General features: G+C 42.9%; 1 long non-coding RNA gene across 1 annotated transcript in view; it reads right to left on the bottom strand.

Annotated features, from left to right (window-relative positions):
- Window positions 1-4,751: 4,751 nt before the first annotated feature.
- The window catches only part of LOC311520570, a 39,718-nt gene continuing 20,188 nt past the window's right edge, over window positions 4,752-24,281 (bottom strand). The window contains exon 4 of the long non-coding RNA XR_014711644.1: window positions 4,752-5,765. This is a non-coding gene — a long non-coding RNA (uncharacterized lncRNA). The remainder of the gene's footprint in view (window positions 5,766-24,281) is intronic.

Raw genomic sequence — 24,281 nt, 5'->3', positions numbered from 1 at the left:
AGTACCTAGGGGTTACAGTGGACGAGAAGCTGGATATGAGTCAGCAGTGTGCCCTTGTTGCCAAGAAGGCCAGTGGCATTTTGGGATGTATAAGTAGGGGCATTGCCAGCAGATCGAGGGACGTGATCGTTCCCCTCTATTCGACATTGGTGAGGCCTCATCTGGAGTACTGTGTCTAGTTTTGGGCCCCACACTACAAGAAGGATGTGGAAAAATTGGGAAGAGTCCAGTGGAGGGCAACAAAAATTATTAGGGGACTGGAACACATGACTTATGAGGAGTATCTGGGGGAACGGGGGATGTTTAGTCTATGGAAGAGAAGAATGAGGGGGGATTTGATAGCTGCTTTCAACTACCTGAAAGGGGGTTCCCAAGAGGATGGATCTAGACTCTTCTCAGTGGTAGCAGATGACAGAACAAGGAGTAATGGTCTCAAGTTGCAGTGGGGGAGATTTAGGTTGGATATTAGGAAAAACGTTTTCACTAGGAGTGTGGTGAAACACTGGAATGGGTTACCTAGGGAGGTGGTGGAATCTCCTTCCTTAGAAGTTTTTAAGGTCAGGCTTACAAAGCCCTGGCTGTGATGATTTAATTGGGGATCGGTCCTGCTTTGAGCAGGGGGTTGGACTAGATGACCTCCTGAGGTCCCTTCCAACCCTGATAGTCTATGATTCTATGATTCTTCTAAGCTTCCTTTTTGTGTTTAAGCTCACCAAAGATTTCTCTGTTAAGCCAGGCTAGTCGCCTGCCATATTTGCTATTCTTTTCGTACATTGGGAGGGTTTGTTCCTGCATCCTCAATAAGTCTTCTTTAATATACAGCCAGCTGTTTTGGACTCCTTTCCCCCTCATATTAGCCTCCCATAGGATTCTGCCCATCAGTTCCCTGGGGGAATCAAACTCTGCTTTACTGAAGTCCAGGGTCTGTATTCTGCTGCTCTCCTTTCTTCCTTTTGTCAGGATCCTGAACTTGACCATCTCATGGTCACTGCTGCCCAGGTTGCAACCCACTTCTACTTCTCCTACCAAGTCTTCCCTGTTTGTGAGCAGCAGGTCAAGAGGAGCATGGCACCTTGTTGGTTCCTCCAGCACTTGCACCAGGAAGTTTTCCCCAACACTCCAAAAACTTCCTGGATTGTCTGTGCACTGCTGTATTGCTCTCCTAGCAGATGTCACGGTGATTGAAGTTCCTCATGAGAATCAGGGCCTGTGATCTGGAAACTTACCTTAGTTGTCTGAAGAAAGCCTCATCTACCTCATCTCCCTGGTCAGGTGGTCTATAGCAGACTCCCACCACAACATCACCTTTGTTGCTCTTGTCTCTAAACTAAACCCAACAGGCTTTTCTCCAGTTTATCCTGGAGCTCTGAGCAATCATACTGCTTTCTTACATACAGTGCAACTCCTCCACCTTTTCTCCCCCGCCTGTCCTTCCTGAACAGTTTATACCATCCATGACACTGCTCCAGTCATGTGAGTTACCCCAGCAAGTCTCTGTTATTCTAGTCACATCATAGTTCCTTGAATGTGCCAGGACTTCCAGTTCTTCCTGCTTGTTTCCCAGGCTTCTTGCATTCGTGTACAGGCACCTAAGATAACTAGCTGATGGCCCTACTTTTTCAGTATGAATCAGGAGGCCTCCCCTGTGGCACCCTCCTTCTTGTGTTTCCTCCTGATATCCCACTTCTCCACTTACCTTAGGGCTTAGGTCTCCATCCCCCAGCGAACCTAGTTTAAAGCCTTCCTCACTAGGTTAGCAAGCCTGCCTACGAAGATGCTCTTCCCTCTCTTTGTTAGGTGGATCCCATCTCTTCGTACCAATCCTTCTTCCTGGAACAACAGCCCATGGTCAAAGAATCCTAAGCCCTCTCTCCGACACCACCTGCGTAAGCATGCATTTATCTCCACAATTCAATGGTCTCTACCTGGGCTTTTTCCTTCAACAGGAAGAATGGACGAGAACACGACTTGCCCCTCAAAGTCCTTTATCCTTCTTCCCAGAGCCACATAGTCTGCAGTGGCCTGTTCAAGATCATTCTTGGAAGTATCATTGGTGCCCACGTGGAGAAGTAGGAAGGGGTAGTGGTCCAAGGGCTTGATCAGTCTCAGCAGACACTCCATCACATCCTAAATTCTAACTCCAGGTAAGCAGCACACTTTTCAAACAAACAACCAAATAGTCACACTTTTCAAACAAACACACACATGGTCAAACAGTCCCTGCAACTAGAACCAGTCAAACAAATGGTCACAGCAGACAGACACTCAGATATTCACCCCACCAGCTCAGAATACAGCCCCCCTAATGCAGTACTCACCTTAGCTCCTCTCAGATGGGTCCCAGGCAAACTCCGTTTGTTTGCTTCTCCTCTGTTCGAAGCTCACTCAGTTCACTCTTGTGGTGTTCTGTGGTATGAGTAATGTCTAACAAGTTACTGTGGCAGCAAGGACATCCTATAGATGTTCAGTTACCATAATAATGGGAACCACATAAGAACTTAGATATACAGATATTATATACCATGTTTCGGCTTCTATGCTACTATCAGTGAATCGTTTATTTGCCTTATGCCTCTTGTTGCTATTAATGTGCTTTTTCCTCAGGTCTTGTGTGAAGCAAGGTGTGGGTAGTCTGGAGGCTTCACAAAGTAGGCGAGGGTACAGATGCTAAATTCCATGCAGTACATTTGCTGCACAATATTGAGACATTAGCCATCCAGACTTAATTGTGAAATTTGGCTGTGGAGAACAGAGCTCAGTGGGAAGGCACTACAAGGGTAAGAACACCCATTAGGAAATTAGAGAGGCAAAATGTGGGCCCCGAAAAACCTAATTAACACTGTTAAGTGACACATCTGAAAATCATCCTGAGGTTTTCCATGTGCACTATTCCATATCTGGAAATCTTTTCCCTGCCCTTGTGCTCTAAAAAGCAATCTGAACTACCTTAAATGAGCAGCAATAACTGTAACAAAGTTGAATTACTGCTAAAAGCTCACCCTTGTTGTTCAGTGGGGTCCCCACCATCCTAACTGCACAAGAAAGCAGTGATGCGGATGTATCAAGGAGGATATTTTTGTGAATTTTACTTCTCGTGAATGGTGCCTGATAGACAAGTCCTCTGTTTATCCACAGAGCAGACACAGAAAAGCATATAAGCAGTTCAAAGTCAGATGGAGAGGAGCTGGTTGTCACTCCTGGATCCTGAGCCACCTGGCCCCGTCAAGAACCCCAGCGCAATTTTCACCTCCATTACACGGAGGCTAGTGAAAGCAGAACGTGGACACAGGCCTTAGCAGACCAAAGAAGGGGACAAGAGGATAGTTTTGTCTCCCTGCCCATCCACCTACAAATACCTGTTTCTTTCCTAACATGTCCCCTTATCAATATATTGTTGTGATGGTGAGTTTGTGGTTGTGAATACTGATGCACCCAGTACTTGACTGGAAGCATGAGTTATTTTATATTGGCCAACCAACTGTTCTTCAAAAGCATTTATATAGCTTGGGGAAATAGGTCAAATAATGACAAAATGAAATTCAATGTCATTACATGTAATTGAGGGAACGTCTATCAGAAGGCAAAATATGTACTGAGTTGTTACTTTTGCTAACAGACATGCAGAACTTGGGGGGAAAGGTTCCGTGGTCCAGGGGTAAGTGATTGACACTTTGAAAGTAGGAGCTTAATGTACAAGGGCAGGAAAGTGAAATTAATCAATCATAGAATATCAGGGTTAGAAGGGACCTCAGGAGGTCATCTAGTCCAACCCCCTGCTCAAAGCAGGACCCATCCCCAATTTTTGCCTCAGATCCCTAAATGGCCCCTTCAAGGTTTGAACTCACAACCTTGGGTTTAGGAGGCCATTGCTCAAACCATGGAGCTATCCCTCCCCCCTTCAACTAATAGTAGTTCCTCTTTCCAGATACTCATTATATCCCATCTGAAACAGTCAGTACAGTACCAAAAGCCATTCCTGAACAGAGTTTCTCACCCCAGGGATTGCAGCTCCCAGCAGGTCACAAACAGATCAGGGGGAGAGGGAGGTCTGTAACCAAACGCTCTTTTCTTTATAGCTAAATGGGAAGGAGGTGCCAAAATATTGTGTAACATGAGGTCACAGTATGGAAAAAAGTTGAGAATTGTGGTGTGTATTTGATGGAAATAAACGCAACAAGACGAATGAACCTTCAAAGAGACAGCTAGAAGAAGGGCCAGCTTTAAATGTCATCTGATCAGCTGAGAACCACGAGTTATTTTTGTTTGCTTTTAAAGAAGAAAAGAATTGTGACTAGACCTCATAGACTATTCCTAGCTCAGCAGCTCTTGTAGCTACCTTTTATTTTTCCTACAGGGCCCAGGACAGGACTATCTAAGCACCACATAGTACATAACTTCTTGATTTCCAGTGAACTTGATTATAACTAGAGGCGCTTGAAAATTTTCAAAGTTTTTTTATTCAGTCAGAAAATGCCAGTTCATCAACATCAAAACGTTCCGCAGGAATGTGTCAATTCTGATATGCACATTTATTTTTAAAAATCAAACTAAAGGATTCTGATAAGGTTTAACGTCTCAATCTTATTGGAATGGAAAGGTTTGATTTTTTTGTCTCAAAATGACTTTGTTTTGATACATTATAAAACATATAATAAGAGTAAAGAAATTGAATTGAAACATTTTAATTGTATCAAAACAAAATGAGTTACTGACCAAACATAAAATGTTTGCAAATTTTTCATTTTCTGAGACTCTTCTAAATGCAGGCTTTTTGTTCTAATTAAAAATGGGGGGATGGGAGAATTGAATTGTCAGAACGTCCCCTGGAATGGAAATTCTAATTCCCAATCAGCTGTATTTATAACCTTTAGTTTTCTCTCTTACCACTATAAGCCATGTTCTAGATTTGAAAGCTCTCGCCAAGGTCTTCTTAATGGAGTATAAAATGGTGGTGGTATAGTAAAAGTGTATTCCAGACATTTTGTCTGAGATTTTCCCTTGATACCCATATACTTTAGGTGACTGAAAGCAGCTTTACTCCCTCATCCCTCAAAATGCATGCAAGGCATTCATCAGTGGTCAATTTAGAACACACTCCAGAGTGCCTCACCTTTTTCTTCATGCAGCAGATGGGGTTATTAGTGTAATCTAGAGCGCTCTCCTCAAATCCTATTTCCCCAGCTTTTTCACTACTGCTGCCACCACTATCACTTCCCTTTTCAGGGCCCATGATGTGTTGATCCTCTATCCAGAGAGATGCAGCTGTAATTTGTGCACAGGTCTGCATAATATTTCTATATGCTTGGGTAATCATAACTTTAATCCTAACTTTCATAAAACTTTCAAAATAAACTAAGCCTTGTACTTGTCATGATTAACCAATGTTCTATCATATATATTCATTGTAAATTAATTAGAGTTAATCTGTAGGATTATAAAAGTATAAGATTGATACTGTACTTGGTTCCTCTAAATACTGATCAGACATTCAATTTAAATTCACTTTAAAGAAAATAAAAGGCTCCCCAGCTCCCCCACAGAAGCCTGTGAGCATTGTTTTGGTGTCCAAGGACATCGCTGGTAAGCAAAGGTGAGGTTTTCGTTCCTCTTATGTTGACTCTGCACAGCTCCCACTACGGGAGCAAGGAAACAAGCTCAAAACTTGAGCTGGAATAATCTCCAACATGCATCTGTGTTGTTCTAGCACTAGACTGGATAGCTAGTCCCATTCTGAGATTCTTCATGTAATACGGGAACTCCGGAATCTGGTGTAAAACAAAGCATCAACAGCGACATTAAAAGACGTAATAGCTGGAACGGAGAAGTAGCCTTTTTATTTGTGCCTCTCACTCCATAAAATTTCCATGCAAATATACTATGAGCATAAGATTAGCCTAAACAAACTTCAGTGCATGGCCAAACATCATATGTAAAGAGGTCAGTGAGAAGCTGGATCTAGACCAGGAAATATAAGAGTGATTTTTAAAATCAATGGTCACAGCTGTATTACATATATATTAATTCATTATAAAGAGGAGATGAAAGAAGAGTCTGACTGAGGTACACACGGGTCTATAAAGGGGAAAGAATGTCAATATCACAGCCCTATTGGAGGGTCTAATAGGCTATAAAACCAAGCTAAAGTGAACAGATTCAGCTTACACTGGTGTTAACCCAAGTACTGTTCACTGGTAGCTGCACATTTTAAACCGTGCAAAACAGCTGCTGCTCCTCGTGAGACAGAGGGGTCATTAAAGAGCCATTGATGCTGAAAATGTGGCTGGAAAGACAAAAGTTGATGCAGCAAGTCCCTTGAGGTAGTTCAGTTCTAGGGACAGTCTGTTCCTTCAGATGATAAAGCTGATCCCTTTTCCCTGGTAAAATCCTTGGGGAAGACAACAGAATTACTAGACCTCTATTTCCCCACAGCATAAAATCTGGTGACAGGATTGCAGATGCAGAGAGGTATAATGGACACCTCATTGCACCCGCTTTACTAAATTTAGCTTTTTACTTGTTTACTAGAAGATACAGCCTCTGTCTGAAGATTGTTTCCCTCTCTGGCAGGGGGAGGGATTATATGATCCCGTAGGTCGTTTCCTATCTCTAACTTCCATAATTTACAATGGATTGAACCTTAAAGAGATTTCCCCCCCAAAAGTCATTAAATCAGAAGGCAATCAATGTATGAAACAAAAGTAGTGGGCCAACTCTAAAACTGAATGCGTCAAAGTACTCACATTTAAAGCAATGACAGGGTATAATTTTGTTACAAATGCAGTAGATGCAGGTGGCTCTCTTAGCCAGGAAATGGACACTTTAGAGTAATTTCAAATGGATAACATGTTCAGATAACTTTGGGAGATAATTAGAATAAATCACATCAGCTATGATGTGAGTATACAAGGCTCTACCTGCCTATGGAACCAACAAAACTACAATGACTCAGCCTCCCTGAAATAGAAATGATTGCAGATAGATTTGACTACAAAACCTAGACTTCTTTCCTGCGAGCCCATCATCAGAAATAAACTTCCAGCATCTTTATTACAGATAGGCACCAAGATCTGAAAAACTGGTAGTGCCAAGGAATATTTTTGTCCTAATAAAATGTGGGTGCATAGAAAAATAAGACAGGAAGAACCAGAGCCTTAGAATAACGTAGTTTAGCATCAATAAATCAAAAGGTAGCATATAGCTGAAGACCATCAGGAAGGAGAGGGAAAATCACCAGGGTCAGTAGGAAGATCACTGCATTCTTAAATGAGTCTAGAAGTTAAATTCAACCCTCTCAAAAAGAACAAACGTTAGACCTAAAATAGCCGAGGATCTGGTCCGTAATGTGGGTGGGCAATCAGAAGAGTTGTGTCCTAATTTATCTTAGATCCATGGATATTAGAAGTGGGAAAATACCTACAAAGACATTGTGTCTATTTCTCCTGCTGGTTCAGGATTGCTCTCTACTGAACATTCTATTGTGCTTTCTCCAGGCCAATTTCTCAATCAATAGGGCTTCCATTACTTCCCTTTGGAAGACTATTATAGATGAAAGCATAAAAGTTTGCAGGATATGGAGATGGGGGAATTTTGTGACTGAATTTAGTAATTTCAGTTTGCATAATTACTAAGTTGCGCATTGCAAAAGCCTGCCCTCCATGTACAAGTGAACTATGAAGGATGGACAGAAGCACCAACTGGTCCTAATTAAACCAGAAGCCCCCAAACTGCAGGATTCATTCGAAATATAAAAATCTCTAGGCCCTCTGTTCCTCATAACAGACACTGTTTCATTTCATAAATCCTTCATAGTAGGAAGTGGAATTTCTCCCTCTCTCAATGGAAAATGCTAGAGCAACTGCATTAGACCTAACAATAGGAATTTTACAACTCTCAGAACAAAAACAAAAAAGTCAGTTTCCCTTCTGTACAACCTAGAGCTGTTATCATCCAGGAATGAAACTCTGCATGAAAAAGCCATTCTGAGCACAAGGACAATGTCTGTGCTACATTTAGTAACTGGCAACATTTAGAAGATCTCAGCACAGATTCCCATTTAGAAGATCTCAGCACAGATTCCCATTTAGGGTGGATAATTAAATGCCCAGCTCTTTCTTTCCTATTTTAAAAGCTCCATTTGATTTTCCAGACAGAATACAAACAACATTAAAGAGTGGAACAAAAAAGACTAAAGAATTTAAATACAGGATTGCTTTTCACAGAAGTTGATTTTTATGCAATTTTCTCTATTAACTACGTTTATAATATTCCTAGTTCTCCTTTGAGCATCAGTTATTCTCAGTTATAAGTAGTTGATTTATTACTTTTACATGTTCTTATAACATGTCAGGTTCTGAAGTACACCCCCCCCACACACCAACTAATGGGGAACATTTTTGGTCCAATGCCCTGTTTGTGATGTAATTGGCAAGGGATGGAATGAAGTATTCATATTTATTTCTACTTGTGCAATACCTGAGGGAAAAAAAAAAAAGAGGTCTCTAGTCTTCCAACCCCCAGACTTTGTTTATTGTTAGCGAGAGACTGTGTTATGTTAACACCGTTGGCCCCTTTATTCCATCTAAATTAACACACTACCTCTTTTGAAAAAAAAAAATTGGGCTCCAACTCTTGGTGTTGGGCACTTGAAAATCCTGAGGTTTTTTTAAAAAATATGGCTTTTATCCCTGGCTGTATTATAACTTAAATTAATGAAGACTTCAACAGTTTTTAAAGAAGGCCTTTTAGCAGGGTCTGATTTTCATTTAGACTACAGCCCCTTTACATCACAAAATAGTGTAAATGAGACTCAGGCTATTTGCATCTCAAGAGCCAACCCAGATTTATAAAATTTTCTTGCAGAAACCACCACCCCCCATTAATATCTTAGATGTAGATACAGCCTTTCATTCCCGAAAGATCCCAACACACTTTACAAACCATTCAACAAAACATACTTCTCTCTCCCCTGAAATGCAGCCTCCTGTGGGCTGGAATGTGACAGCTGGTTAGCTCCAAGCAACAACTGTACACAGCCCCTTTGGAAAATAAATGAAGGAGAAAAGCATATCCATTTGAAACTGCAAGGGGAATTTAGGGAGGCAGGACACAGATAACCAAACAGGAATGCAATAGTTATTTCACATATAGGTCCAGATCCTCAGCTACCATAAATCAGCATCAGTAGAGCTCCTGCCTGGCAAGGGGAGGAATTCTGAAGCATACACACACACATACTGCAAATTGCAAATGCAAAATTATTGTCTTTGTAATGTTTTACAGTAGCAGCCGTGTTAGTCTGTATTTGCAAAAAGAAAAGGAGTCCTTGTGGCACCTTAGAGACTAACCAAATTATTTGAGCATAAGCTTTCATGAGCTACAGCTCCTTTTCTTTTTGTCTTTATAATGACAGTTCTGGAAATGCAAACCCATTGCATTGTGTAAAACAGTGGTTCTCAACCCGGGGTTCGGGACCCCCTGGGGGGCCATGAGCAGGTTTCAGGGTGGCCGCCAAGCAGGGCCAGCATTAGACTCGCTGGGGCCCAAGGCAGAAAGCCAAAGCGCCACTGCATGGGGCTGAAGCCCAGGGCCCTGAGCCGCGCCACTGCATGGGGCTGAAGCCAGAGCAACGTAGCTTCACAGCGGGGCCCTTGTGGCATGGAGCCCCAGGCAATTGCTACCCCCTAACGCCGGCCATGGCTTTTCTATGCAGAAAACTAGTTATTGTGGCACCAGTGGGCCATGGAGTTTTTAATAGCATTGATGGGGGGGGAGGAGCAGGGCTCAGAAAAAGATTGAGAACCCCTGATCTAGAAAATAGACTCCAAATGTCGAGGAAAACCACACCAAATATATTCTAAATGGCAATCCAAACGGCTCTTGGGGCTCACTATAACTGTGGAACAGAAAGAACCATCACTGTACAGACAACGAGACGTCTTTGTTAGCTTTCACCAGGAACTATGCATCAAACAGCACTCTTCAACAACATGGTTCAAAGGTTGATATAATTTAGCAAATCTGTCGCTATGCACAGAACTGTTATCTCAGTGTTTTCCTGCCCCTATTCTTTGTGGTAGTCCTTTTGTGATAAACCCCCTGTTTGGCAGCGAAGAACGAAGGAATAAGAAATAGAGGCCTTCATTTAGCATAACTCTTATGCATGTGCTCAAATTTGATCAGGTGAGGATTCCTATTGACTTTAATAGGGACTATTCAGCTGCATAAAGTCAAGCACAAACATAAGTGATTTGCTGGATGGGGGCCACATGCATTTGTTTCCTTATTTATTTTTTAAATAATCTTTCATAACCATTTGGCAGATAAACACCTATTACATTCATTTGTTAGAAGTGTCTGTACTTTGCTCCTGAAAATTATACTTAGTGTGTGGGATAGCAAAGTGTCATCTGAAGTAGGGGGGAAAGGTGAAAACATTACAGGGGGCACCAGAGTGGTCTCCTCCCCCTGAGAAAGTGCTTGGAGAAATATTCGATATTTGGTGCAATCTGGCCCATTCTAAAGGGAAATCTTCTCTTTAGAAGTATTTATTAATTATTATTATTATTGAGCTGCAGGAAGAAATTATCTCTGACAGGGATGGTTTAGCCACCTTCCCTTAATGCAATGTCCTTGTTTTTAAAACAAGGGGTATTTATATAAACACATATTTTTGTCACACACTGAAAATTACTGTACTTAAGTTGTTGGATGGGGTATTTATGGAACAGCTATTTGTAAGCTCCCACATCCTTTAGAAGTGAAATTGATTTATAAACTATGACAGTGTAAATATGCTTTTTGATTTTTCTCCTGTTCCTACATTTGCTCATCTAGCAAAGAGTATAATGCAGCTATTAAAGTTGGTATTGAGATCAGACATGAGGGAGTATGGTGGTTTGTCTCAATAATTACATTTAATTGATTTATAATCCCTTAAACAACAAGATTAAGTGTACATAAATTTAAACCCTGAATTTTGGTGTCAGACTAGTCCATCTATGGCAGCAAGAGCTGAGTAGAGAGATTCTGCACATAAAAGAGGCCAAGTGAGTTTTATGTGCGTTTCTCAATGTCACCAAAAATTGGATAAAATAATATTTCAATAACATTAAAGTTTAGGAATCTAAGTTTAAGAAAGCACATTGTGCAATTTTAGGGCCTGATCCAAAGCTCATTAGGCAAGCATGAATTAAACCTCGGTGTGGTAGCCTCCTCAGACTGCATTCTGCTCTAGAGACTGTCATGTGACATTAGTAAAGAATCACAAAAAGAGCCACTTCCTTCCAAACACGGAACAAGAAGCCACATTAGAATTACGGAAGTTATGTTATCCATAAAGCCACTTTGTGAGTCTCTTCATGATAGAAGCTTTCCCAGTCGCTCTCCTCCTATACAAAGAAACAACGCACACCAGAGCCGCACAAATTGCTAGACAGGAGAGTGATCACTGACAGCCCTGGACAGATCAGAACAGCACACTCAGAAGTCAGGAAGACTTCCTCAGTTGATTCAACTTTTCAGGCCCTTTGACTTGAATGGTTTATGACAATTTACAGAAACTGAGGGTCTGCTCCCACAGTCGCAACTATAATCATAGCGCTGATAAAATTACACGGGTCCATTCTGGTCACAGAATGTTCAGACTTTTTTCTTTTGTTTATTAAAGAGGAAAATATTTGTATAAAATGTGTCTTCATTATAAAGAGAAGCAAAATACTAATTTAATACCCTATAAACCTTGTGGCTTTGGGCACAGTAACTTGACCACAAGAAGAATAATAGAGAAGCCTGGATAACCTCAGATCATTCATTAAATGGAAAACAAATGTTTGAGCTCATTAATTACTTGTATTATTGTCATGCATATAGTAGAGGTTCCTAAACTACAGCACATGTGCTTGATGTTCCACCAATTCACATTTTTAAGGTGGTCTGCAAACCAATAAAATTTGGGAACTGCTGGCCTAGAGGCATCAACTAAGAACAGGGCTCCATTATGGTAGGTGCTGTACAAACACATAGTAAGAAATAATCTCCACTCAAGGAGTTTACAATCTAAATAGATGAGAGGAAAGGATTATCAGAGCAGGAACTGAAGCAGACAGATAAAGCCCCAGTCCTGCAAATCCCCCACAAATACAATTTTCAAGTGCCTGAGTAGTTGCATTGAAGTCACTCCCACCGAAGTCACTCCCTATCCAGTTTGGCGGCAAAATAAGCTCCTAGCAGGCTCACAAAATAGAGGATTCCCTACAAGCCTAGGGATAGCAACTCCCCTGTATGCTCACTCAGGACCCTGTCTCACTCTGGCCCAAAGCTTTTCTTTTCAGCCTTTGAGGTATATGGTCACTTTACAGAGCGGGAGTTCATGAGCTTTACATAGGACAGTTCTAGGCACATTGGAAAAATCCAGCCTCTCTCTGTTCCCATTCAAGTCAGTGGTAGTCTCCCACAGACGTCAATGAGAGAAGAGCCAAGTGATTTCAAAATTTCCACCAGGGGGGTGAGTAGGGTTCACGAATATGCTGTTTTAAACAAGTGAATATCCTACCCAGAGATGAAATGGTAATACGGTGGTAGGAGGGTACTTGTACTATGGCAAACACAGTGCCACTAAAAAAGTGGTTTGACCCAGGCTCAGGGGCTCCCTGAGACCACTTCCACTCCATTCCCTGAGAACTCAGTTGCACTCTACTCACGTTACTCAGGGTCCTTTATTTGTCATACAGCAAAGCTACATGGAGTCAGTGAGACTCAAACATGGGGGTGGGTATAGGGTGTACCACACATTCAAATGTTCACAGAAAACCTTTATATACATGTACACGTTATACTGCTTTTATTGTACGTTGAATCACTTGTTTGGGGACTGGCATGGTCACTGTAGGAACCATTCTCTGCACAATCTGCTGTGTCCATGCATTGTCCATTCATGACTTACTCTTTACCTTATCTTCACATTCCCGACTTATTTTAGCCATTGTTCTCTGATTCATTGTAAATGGATCCCTGGATGTTCCCCCTTATCTTAGCTAGTACATATAGTCTGTTTCTAGCCTGCTGATCCATTTGCCTCCCTAATCCTGTCTCCCAAGAATGAGAAACTGGACATGATCCCTCACCTAAGTCAAGCCAGGACTATAGTTGGTAGTAATTGAAAGGCATCCTATGAAAGGATGAGCTATGGAGAGTAAATTGATGGTTTGAGTCCAGATTCCAGCAGACAGATGCCCACACTACATAGACTGCATGGGATTAAGTAGCATCCTTTTTGTCATCTCAGCAAGACTGAATGGGGTAGATCAACTGAACTATCTTCTCAACTATAAAGGTGATCTTTGTGGGTCATGGGTATGGGTGGGAAGATGTGGGGAAAACATGCACTGTTGACATATCTGTACTTTGAACAAACAGTGGATTCAGTTGTCAGGGCTGTTAATGAGGTAGCTTTCATGAGAACTATATTCACTTAAAACCAAGAGGCTAAGGTACAAGAAGGGCTCACATGGATAGACTATGACTAGGACTTCACTCCTCCCCCGAGCAGAGTTTGGGGGAAAATTGAGAATCACGTAATTCATGTCTGGAAGGTTCACATACAACAGCATTGACAGTAGTATAAGAAATTAGAATAGAATAGAAAAAGGAGAACTGACAGACATACTAGTACAAATGGAGTGGAAACAGTTTTCTTTTTTGGCTGCCATATTTTATTTTCTTTCCTACCCATCCCCCATACACATGCCCAATCCCATTTGCTTAAGTCAGACCTACCCGTGAGAGGTAAACAGTACATAGATAGCAACTGGAGGTGCTCAGACTCTATCAAACCACCCCGGCCCACTTTCTTTATAAGATGAGGGCTACCAAGGAAGCAAGTATGAATCACTGTCACGGACTAATGCTTGTGCTTCATCCAGCCACAAGTCAATATTCCTATTTGATGGACAGACATGAAAACACTGAGTGTGGTTTGTCTCAGTGGCATCTTGTCAAAAATAAGTGAGAAACCAATTGAATCCTGCTCACAAGAGGGGCAAAAAAGCAACATGAATTAAGATTCATATTCAGGTGTTACAGTAAAGTGTCAAAGCCTGTTGATAAATAGACATGTCACATGGCAAATGCCGTGATCAGTAATCAGTGAGGGATACCTGTGGTAATCTTCATGACAGACCTCCTGTAACTACAGCCTGACAACTGTCACTACTTCCAACCAAGGCTCATACTTTCTCTATGTAAAAGATTCATTTGCTCTAAAGAAACCTTTCATTTGGCTGCGCATATATTATCAAGAGCAACTATTTCCTTGGTCGCTGTTTTTTAATGTTGCCTCAGGACATATTAGAAGTTCAGAGGCATGATACCACCGGGTTTTCTACCGTGGTGCATAACCTTCTAAAAAGTGCCAGGGACATGTCAACATATGATTTGACATCTCCATTTGACTACAAATGTGTCTGGAAACAAAGGCACTGGGCCTAGTTCTTCCTTGGGTTGACTCCATTGACTTCAGTGTGCTAGGTACATTTACAGATGGGAATAAGGACATACAGAGAAGAAATTGCAATCTATGTAGACTCAAATGCTGTGTTTGTACAACACCTAGCACAATGGGGCCTTAGTCCATGACTTGGACTTCTCAGCACTACTATAATACATATAAAGGAATACTAGAAGGGAAGCAATGAAAAAAAAGCAGTGTGGATGAATAGTGTGAGATTAAGAACCTGCCTTCCCCCCTTTATGCCCCCCCCCCCCATTTTCCCTTTTTTTTTTTTTTTTTAATATTTTCCTTCATCTGTTCCAGTTTAAGTTGAATGCCAGTGAAACTGAGGTAGGATCAGAAGAGGCTAAAATAGGGAAAGAACAAGTCAAAAATTACTTTGACAAATTAGATGTCTTCAAGTCACCAGGACCTGATGAAATGCATCCTAGAATACTCAAGGAGCTGACTGAGGAGACATCTGAGCCAGTAGCAATTATCTTTGAAAAGTCATGCAAGACAGGAGAGATTCCAGAAGACTGGAAAAGGGCAAATATAGTGCCAATCTATAAAAAGGGAAATAAGGACAACCCAGGGAATTAGACCAGTCAGCTTAACTTCTGTACCCAGAAAGATAATGGAGCAAATAATTAAGCAATCAATTTGTAAACATCTAGAAGATAATAAGGTGATAAGAAACAGTCAGCATGGATTTGTCAAGAACAAATCACGTCAAACCAACCCGATAGCTTTCTTTGACAAGGTAAGAAGCCTTGTGAATGGGGGAGGGGAAGCGGTAGATGTGGTATATCTTGACTTTAGTAACGGTTTTGATACTGTCTTGCATGACCTTCTCATAAGCAAACTAGGGAAATGCAACCTAGATGGAGCTACTACAAGGTGAGTGCAAAACTGGTTGGAAAACGATTCCCAGAGAGTAGTTATCAGCGGTTCAGTCATGCTGGAAGGGCATAACAAGTGTGGTCCTGAAGGGATCAGTTCTGGGTCTGATTCTGTTCAATATCTTCATCACTGATTTAGATAATGGCCTAGAGATCACACTTTTGCAGAAGTTACCAAGCAAGGAGGGGTTGCAAGTGCTTTGGACGATAGGATTAAATTTCAAAATGATCTGGATAAACTGGAGGAATGGTCTGAAGTAAATAGGATGAAATTCAATAAGGACCAATGCCACGTACTCCACTTCAGAAGGAACGATCAGTTGCATACATACAAAATCAGAAAAGACTGCCTAGGAAGGAGTACTGCGGAAAGGGATCTGGGGGTCATAGTGGATCACAAGCTAAATATGAGCAAAAAGTGTAACGCTGTTGCAAAAAAAGCAAACACCATTCTGGGATGTATTAGCAGGCACGTTGTAAGCAAGACACGAAAAGTAATTCTTCTGCTCTTCTCTGCACTGATTAGGCCTCAACTGGAATATTGTGTCCACTTCTGAGTGCCACATTTCAGGAAAGATGTGGATAAATTGGAGAGTCCAGAGAAGAGCAACAAAAATGATTAAAGTTCTGGAAAACATGACCCATGAGGGAAGATAGAAAAAAATGGGTTTGTTTAGTCTGGAACAGAGATGACAGAGGGGACATGATAACAGTTTTCCAGTATGTAAAAGGTTGTTACAAGGAGGAGGGAGAAAAATTGTTTTTCTTAACCTCTGAAGATAGGACAATTCACAATGGGCTTAAATTGCAGCAAGGGAGGTTTAGGTTGGCCATTAGGAAAAACTTCCTAACTGTCAGGGTGGTTAAGCACTGGAATAAATTGTCTAGGGAGGTTGTGGAATCTCCATCATTGGAGACTTTTAAGAACAGGTTAGACAAATATCTGTCAGGAATGGTCTAAATAATACTTAGTCCTACCATGAGTGCAGGGGACTGGACTAGATGACCTCTCGAGGTCCCTTCCAGTCCTATGATTTTATAAGTTTAGTATTTATTATTCTCATTCATGCGTTAGTTACAGGTCTTTTTTAAGAAGGTGCATTTTAAGGAGGGATTTGAAAGCAGAGGGGATGGAGGAGGCTGTCCTACTCATATGGGACCAAGTGTAAGGTGCAGGCTTCCTCCCCATTCTGGCTTCTGCAAGGCAATGGGTTTGAGAGTCTGCTCACTCCAAATTTTCTCTGCAGCACCAGGACCATCCCTGCTGGATTCAATGCTTTGGCCTTCCACATGCTAAAGTAACTCTAGAGCATAGTCTGCAGTCTCCATCATCCCCCACTCCTCATCCTTTATTTTGAAGGCACCACTCAACAGGTCCCTCTTAGCCCCTTTCACTGCCTGTCTTTACCTGCTACAGTCCCCCATCTCTTTGTTACCACATTTCCCCCTACTTTCAAACCTTTACGTTTTCCCAAGGATTTCATTTATCTGCAAAACTGTTTTGATCTTTTCCCTACATGCCATTCCCTTGCCTCCAGATCTCCCTGTCTGCTCCCAGACTCTGGCTGTCAGGCCTAACTTGGCCATTTTAATACTTTGTTCCTGTCATTCCTCAAATGGCATCTTAAAAAGTATAAAAACTGAAGGGATTTTCATGTGCTTCCTCCCACACAGCAGTATCAAGGTGCCAACAGAAGAGAAAGTCTTCCCTTTCCAGCACTCTCCTTTCATTTTCACAGGTAGGAGTGCACAGAGTTGATGTTAAACTGCACCAGGACTGCAATAATGCTGGAAGCAAGTACACTCTCTCACAAAGGCAAATCCTTTCAAACCATTCTGCCACAGTCAGCTCTGAGCCCATTAAGTTTGAATGGCTTCAGAAACATATCCTCTTATCCCTGAAGGCAACTGAATGCAAATAGATAAGCAGAGAGGACAACATTAGAGATCTGACTTGGAGTACATTTACAATGCAAAAAACCACCACAGCAGCAAGTCTCAGAGCAAGGTAGGCTTCTGAGGGTTGTGCTACAGAGCTAAAAATAGCACTGTGGGGCTCAGCTCAGGCTGGAGTCCCTGCTCTAGCCCCTCTCCCATCACTGGGTTTCAGAGAATGAGCAGGAACTGCTCATCATACAAGCCCTATGAGCCTGAGTCAGTTGATCTGGGCTCTGATTGTATGTCTGCACTGCAATTAAAAACAGCTGGCTCATGCCAGGTGATTTGGGTTCCTGGGGCTCAGGCTGCAGGGATATTTAACTGAGGTATAGACATCCGGGCTTGGGCTGGAGCCCGGGTTCTAGGACCCTGGGACATGGGAGGGTCCCAGAGCTCCAGCTGCAGCCCACCTTACGAGCCCAAGTTGGCTGGCAATAGCCAGCCACGGGTGTCTAATTGCAGTGTAGACGTACCCTGAGCATCGCTGCTGTATGGTTCCCCCACCCCCTCAGCTTAAACATATCTTTAATGTCCTTGCTTTTTGTCAGCTTGATAGACAGTCGTATTCCAGCCACCCACTTGTGTATCCCTAATGGAAAACATACCAAGATTGCTTTATGTACCTCTAGAAGAACAATAAAAACTGAGACTATCAGCCTCTGCCCTAGTGCAATGGGAGATTTTACAGATGAAGGGCTAGAGGCACAAAAGGACTTATGAGGCTAACTGCCACTTTAGTTACCTAACTCCCAGAATCAGACCCCGCTGGGATTTACAAAATCCTCTCTCAGCTGCCTCCAAACCCTTTAGGTGCTTAAGCTCGCTTCGCACCTCAAGTTGTGCAGTGAAAGTTCCCTCAGTGCCTATGTTTCTGCCTCAGAGAATGTGCACTAAAGCCTCACTCTAGGCATCCAGATGCATAGGTCCCAGAGTGATAACTCGCCAGTGGGTGCTAAGTGTGCTCAGAGCTCGCCTACCAGATCAGAACCCTATAGTCCAGCTTGCACAAAACAGCCAAGGGGAAAGAGGAGGAGCTTCCTCCTAATTTCTAGGCCAGAGACTAGGCTCCTTACCTGACATGTGGAAGATCTCCAGTTCACATCCCCCTGAGGGGGAAAAGGGGATTTGAACATGATCTGGTGCCCATCACTCTGATTCAGCCAGAGCAGGGACTTGAGTCTGGGTATCCCACATCAGAGGCTAGTACCCCAGGCTGCTGACTGGCTCCTCTACCCCTCATGTCAAGAAGGATTGTTTCAGTTCAGATGTAGAAGAGATATAGTTTAAAACCTCAGACTGTTTCATAATCACACAGGTGTTGATTTCCAGCCAACCTAGTTAAAAGTACTCATTTAAGCCATTATTCAACAATGTTTTAAGTGATACCTTCAGATATTAAGATTTATGCTCCTGAAATATTAAAAGCTAGCTCATGCAGATGTAAAATTTATTGTAATACAATGGACAGTAAATTATAAAGTATTGCAACTTTAACTTTTTTGCCTTGACCCTTGGACTTCAAAGACTGAATTTCAATCCATGATTCTCTGCAACACCTGTGTTCCTATGGGACAATGTAGATTGTAAATCCTAGGACAAAGCACGTGAGAACTGGGGGCAAAGCATTCTCTGTTGAGAAGATCGGGCAGTGAACAATCTATCAGAGAAGATCAGACGAATCCAGAATTTGACCACTTTTAGGAAACATTGAAAAAGCTTTCCCACAACAAGTGATGCTCAGAATGTGACCACCACCCGCAGCCTCAAACGCCACCTCCAGAGAAAAGAAAAAAAAAGTTTTGACCCTGAAAAGGGAGGAGTGTCAGAGACTCCATGTAATCTATTAGGGGAAAAGAATTTTAAAAATTTCTAACACTGAATGGTCCTCCTGATGTAGCTCATTAGCATCAACCTTTTCCTAATCCATTAAATAGACAAAATCTGTTGGGAAGACAGAAAAAAAATGAGGTCAGATTGAATCCATATATACAAAAACCTAAAGTGCAGGAATACATGATACAGGTTCTAGTTGAAGTTACCTGTTTAAGTTCAGTCTTATCTTTATTTCAGGTAACATCTTATTTGATTGGACTTTAATGGGAGTTTTGATTCACTGACACTGGCATAAGAAAATTTGGGAAAAAACCTTAAGCGGTGTGACCTTTCATTATCACAGAGTACCAGTGGTTCGATGACTTTTAAAATATGTATATTCCACGTGTCCACATATTTTGCAGCTTTGGCTCCTTCCAAATGAATGATTAGCTTCTTTATAGAAGAATTGCTTCCAGACCAGTTATCCAAGGTTCTCAGGTTGCTTTAATCAATGTTTAAAAAAACCCGATGGATGTCTTACGTATTTCTTCACAGCAGACATGAGTGCCATCTTATCCACTCAGCTAACATTTGTACATGCTCAGTCAGGAAATAAATTCAAGTGCCTGATGAGATGTTCACAAAAGGCAGCATTTTCCAAGTTTCACAGAGGCTGGAACCAGGGGGGCAAGGAGTCAGAACTTCGGTTTTTATTCCTGGCTTGCCCAGACTCTTGGGCAAGTTATTTTAACCAATTACAAGGCCTGAGTTTATTCATATGTAGGATGATATGAAATATTGACTGCACCTATCTTTTGGGAGTGTGGTGTTTCATTACTGTTTACAAATGGCTACTATTTGTAAAATGTTTCGATCAGCTTTCATCGTTATAAGTGCAAAACACAGTTATTAATTTAAAAGTTAAGCAGCTCCTTTTTTCAAAGGGTTTGATTGTGGTTTTACCACAAGCCTCACAAAAGGGGGAGAGGTGCAAACCAGGAACCAGTATGAAGGATTCACAGGGTCATTCCCCCTTCCTTTAGGGGAACCTAATCTACACCAGCACCATACAAAGTGCATATTACTTCCACTAACAGGTTGGCACAGCGGTGTTTGATGGACGGAGGCAGAGTTCCATCCTCCTGCAGTAGCAGTATCCCCCACAGGCTTCCACCCAAAAGTTCTCACAGAAGCCTGAGGAGCGCTGCTTACCCCACTTTGCCGTATTCCCCCCTAGAGCGGTATAGTTAGGGTTACAATCTGGCCCAAAATATCCAATTCAAACCCTGAAGGAAATAACTTTCCTGATGCATCCTCTGAGTATCTCTGTATTTTCTCACCAGACAATTCTCCACTGGAGGAGTGAAGAAAATAAAGCATTCATATCCGGTTCAAGAACAGGCAATATGGCGAGGTCAGGGCTTATTTTACCTTGCCAAGGTGACAGCAGTTGGAAATACTACCAACGATCTGGCAATGATTTGTCACTAATTCATACCAATCTTTCGGGTGCATTTCCTTGTTTAGGTTATTTGCTAGACATTTTAAATACAGTGTTATCGTATTGTTTTACTTTTTGTTGCAAATGGTCTTATTAAGAGAAGTCAAGAGCATCTGAATAGATGAGGAGGGATTTCAAAAACTAGGATTTAGTCCACCTGGGAAAGAGGAGAATGAGGGTTATTTTGAGCACCTAGCAGCAACTCTGAGTAGGGGATAGCTTTGCATTTTCATTACCTGGGAGAGGACTTGAAGGGACTGTACATACTGGTACTAGAGGAAGCACAACCCATATGAGCGTGTAGAAGAGGATTGTGTAACTTGCTACCCACATTTCACCTGTCTTCCCCCTACTCACCCTTCTCTAGCCTATTAGGAGCAGTTTGTAACCCTGGCAATGCAAGAGGGACTGCCATTGTCCCTGATCCTTGCTTGGGGCCAACGAAGGGGAGCAAGTCTCCTTGTGCCCTTGTCCTATCTGCACATCCCTGCCATTGCACAGGTGTAATGTGGGATTTAATTTGTTATTTAAGATTATGAAGGGTAGAGTGAAAAATGCATCACTCCCTATTTCTATGCTGTTGCAAATTAAGAGAACAAGTAGCTAGAAAGATCACTCAAAGCCAAGTTAACACAAAGGAAATAAGCACTTCTTCACAGGGTGTGAAAGAAATCCATTGCCACATGTGGTCCTGAAGTCCAGTATTATAGCTGGATTTTTGAGTGCTTCACCTTGCAAACTTACAGTTCTTTTTTAATAGAGTTTCCTAAGGCTTGTAGAGATTTGATTAAAGAAAGGCAAAACAGAAATTGGACTACGTGTAACTACTTGCTAGAAAGTTATAGGGCACTTTTGACCTGCACAATGTGCATTCACAGCACCATCTTTTACTACTCAAAGCCATATTGCATGGAATAAGGCACCATCTCTTTTCTCCTTTGTGCAACTGGGGGGGAACTCCATATAGTAATAACTAATAGGGATGAGGAAACTTTAAAAGATTAGACAGTTTGATTAAATTAATGATCTGCTATTACCTTACCTTATCCTGATCTGAACATCTTGAAACAGCAAACTTGGGTGGGAAGTCTCATGAGAACAGCTTTATTCTCTCACAATCCAGGGAGGTCCCAGACTATTAGAAAAAGGCAAATATAGTGCCCATATTTTTTAAAGGAAAGAAGGAGAATCCGGGGAACTACAGACAAGTCAGCCTCACCTCCGTCCCTGGAAAACTCATGGAGCAGGTCCTCAAGGAAACCAATTTGAAGCACTTGGAGGAGAGGAAGGGTGATCAGGAACAGTCAACATGGATTCACCAAGGGCAAGTCATGCCTGACCAACCTGATCACCTTCTATAAGATAAGATAACTGGCTCTGTGGGTATGGGGAAAGCAGGGATATATCTTGACTTTAGCAAGACTTTTGATACAGCCTCTGTTGCAGGGCAGAGATATAAAACCTTTGGGTGCCCTGCTAAAGAGCAGGCTTCCCGCTGCTTCCCAGTAGGGTGGCTGGGTGTATGGGTCAGGACCCTTAGCAGGGAGCCCAGCTGCAGGCCCAAATGAGTACAAGCTCAGTGTGATCTGCTGAGCATAGTGGAACCAGCTGGCTTGATGACTGGGAAGGCATATAAACCCAGGGAAGAGCTCAGGAAGGGGGTGAGCCAGGGAGGAAGATAGGAGGGTTGAAGCTCTGTCTCTGCTGGCTGACACAAGCCTCAAAGGCCAGAGGACCCAGTGAGGGGTCAGAGCAGGGACAGGTGTTGGGGGAATTGGGACTGTACAGCCACTGTAAATAAAAACCACGGGTGAAGCACCTGCAAGGGGTGTCTGAGGTGCTTTCTTTGGCCAGCCCAAGCACGGGGACAAGGGGGAGGAAACCTGTGCCACCCTGTGATAGTCTCCCACAGTATTCTTTGCCAGCAAGTTAAAGAAGCATTGATTGGACAAATGGATGATAAAGTGGATAGAAAATCTGGCAAGATCATCAGGCTCAACGGGTAGTAATCAATGGCTCCATATCTGGTTAGCAGCCCTGCATCAAGAGGAATGTCCCAGGGGTCAGTCCTGGGGCCGGTTTTGTTCAACATCTTCATTAATGATCTGGAGGACAGGATAGATTACACCCTCAGCAAGTTTGCAGATGACACTAAGCTTGGGGGGGGGAGGGGTAGATACACTGGAGGGTAGCAATAGGATACAGAGGGACCTAGACAAATTGGAGGATTGAGCCAAAAGAAATCTGATGAGGTTCAACAAGGACAAGTGCAGAGTCCTGCACTTAGGACAGAAGAATCCCATGCACCGCTACAGGCTGAGGACCCCCTCTATTCCCACCTTGCCTCAGCCTATGGGCTAATGCCAGTCACCAACTAGCCCCCTTTCACTGGGGCTGACTGCAGTCTGTATAAGCCAGTCATCATAGGCCAGGGGGGTTTGGACCTACTGCCTCCACCTACCCTTGGGCTGCCCTGTTGCATCCCCAGTACCCTGTCTTAGGCCATCTACCAGGCCTGCAGCCTGGGGCTTTTCCACTCTGGAGCCTCCCAGGTCCTCTGGCCTTCCCCAGCCCTGCTTTACCTCAGGTTCCCTGGTATGCTTCCCCAGCAGCCAGGCCCATCTCCCTCCACAGCTAGAGGAGACCCTCTGTGCTCCTGGCCCACTGCCTTCTTATAAGGGCCAGCTGGGCCCTGATTAAGCCAGTCGCGGCCTGATTGGGGTGTGGCCCCCAGCTGAGGCTGCTTCTCCCAATCAGCCCCGCTTTTCCTTCCTGCCCAGCCCTCTCCCCTGGCTGTTTTAAGCCTTTTAAGACAGGAGTGGGTGACCACCCCACTACAGTGCCCTTGTTGCCAAGAAGGCTAATGGCATATTAGGCTGTATTAGTAGGAGCATTGCCAGCAGATCGAGGGAAGTGATTATTCCCCTCTATTTGGCACTGGTGAGGCCACATATGGAGTACTGCTCTCACTTCTAGTGTGCCAAGACAGATGAAGGACAATGTAATGGTAGTGCGAAGGGAAGGCTTCTGCTGCCTCAGTTTCCCCAGTTCCACCACCAAACAACCACTACCATAACTAGTGCTTTGAAGTTACTCTCCCCTTTTAGGAGTGGATTATTATTAAAACCAGTTCTATTTAAAACTAGAAATTCCCAGCCCTCTTCTATAGGCTCACCAGTTCATTGAGCCCAACACTGCAGGCAGCTCCAGTCAGGCCTTTCTTTCTGGCTGGTGAAGGACTACCCTGAAAGCCCATTTCACACCCCAGGCACTCTGCCTGGTAGCCAAGTAGAGTATCTCTGCAGAGCACAACCCTCCTGCTCCTCCGAGTCTCTCAAGCTGCCATGCCAGATAATCATCTTTTATATCTCCTGCGAGGCCTGGGTCTCCCATCATGTGAACTCCTGGACTCATTCCCTTCACTGGAGAGGTGGGCTAAGCCTGGCACAGGTGAGGCTGAGCACCAACTCCCCTCAAGGGCCAGCTTACCCTAGTACAGACATTTTTCTTATCCAGACACCTCTGCTTTCTAATGCTCCTCTTGTGTTGGCCAGTCAACGTACAGCTATTTTTTACAAAAACTCTCATTGACAAATGAAAAGTCTGAATGTCACAATCTCGCTGAAACGTCTTACAAAGA

Source organism: Lepidochelys olivacea (assembly GCF_965140295.1).
Source record: "Lepidochelys olivacea isolate rLepOli2 genome assembly, chromosome: 5".
NCBI lineage: Eukaryota > Metazoa > Chordata > Testudines > Cheloniidae > Lepidochelys > Lepidochelys olivacea.
This window is presented reverse-complemented; position numbering and strand designations above follow the sequence as displayed.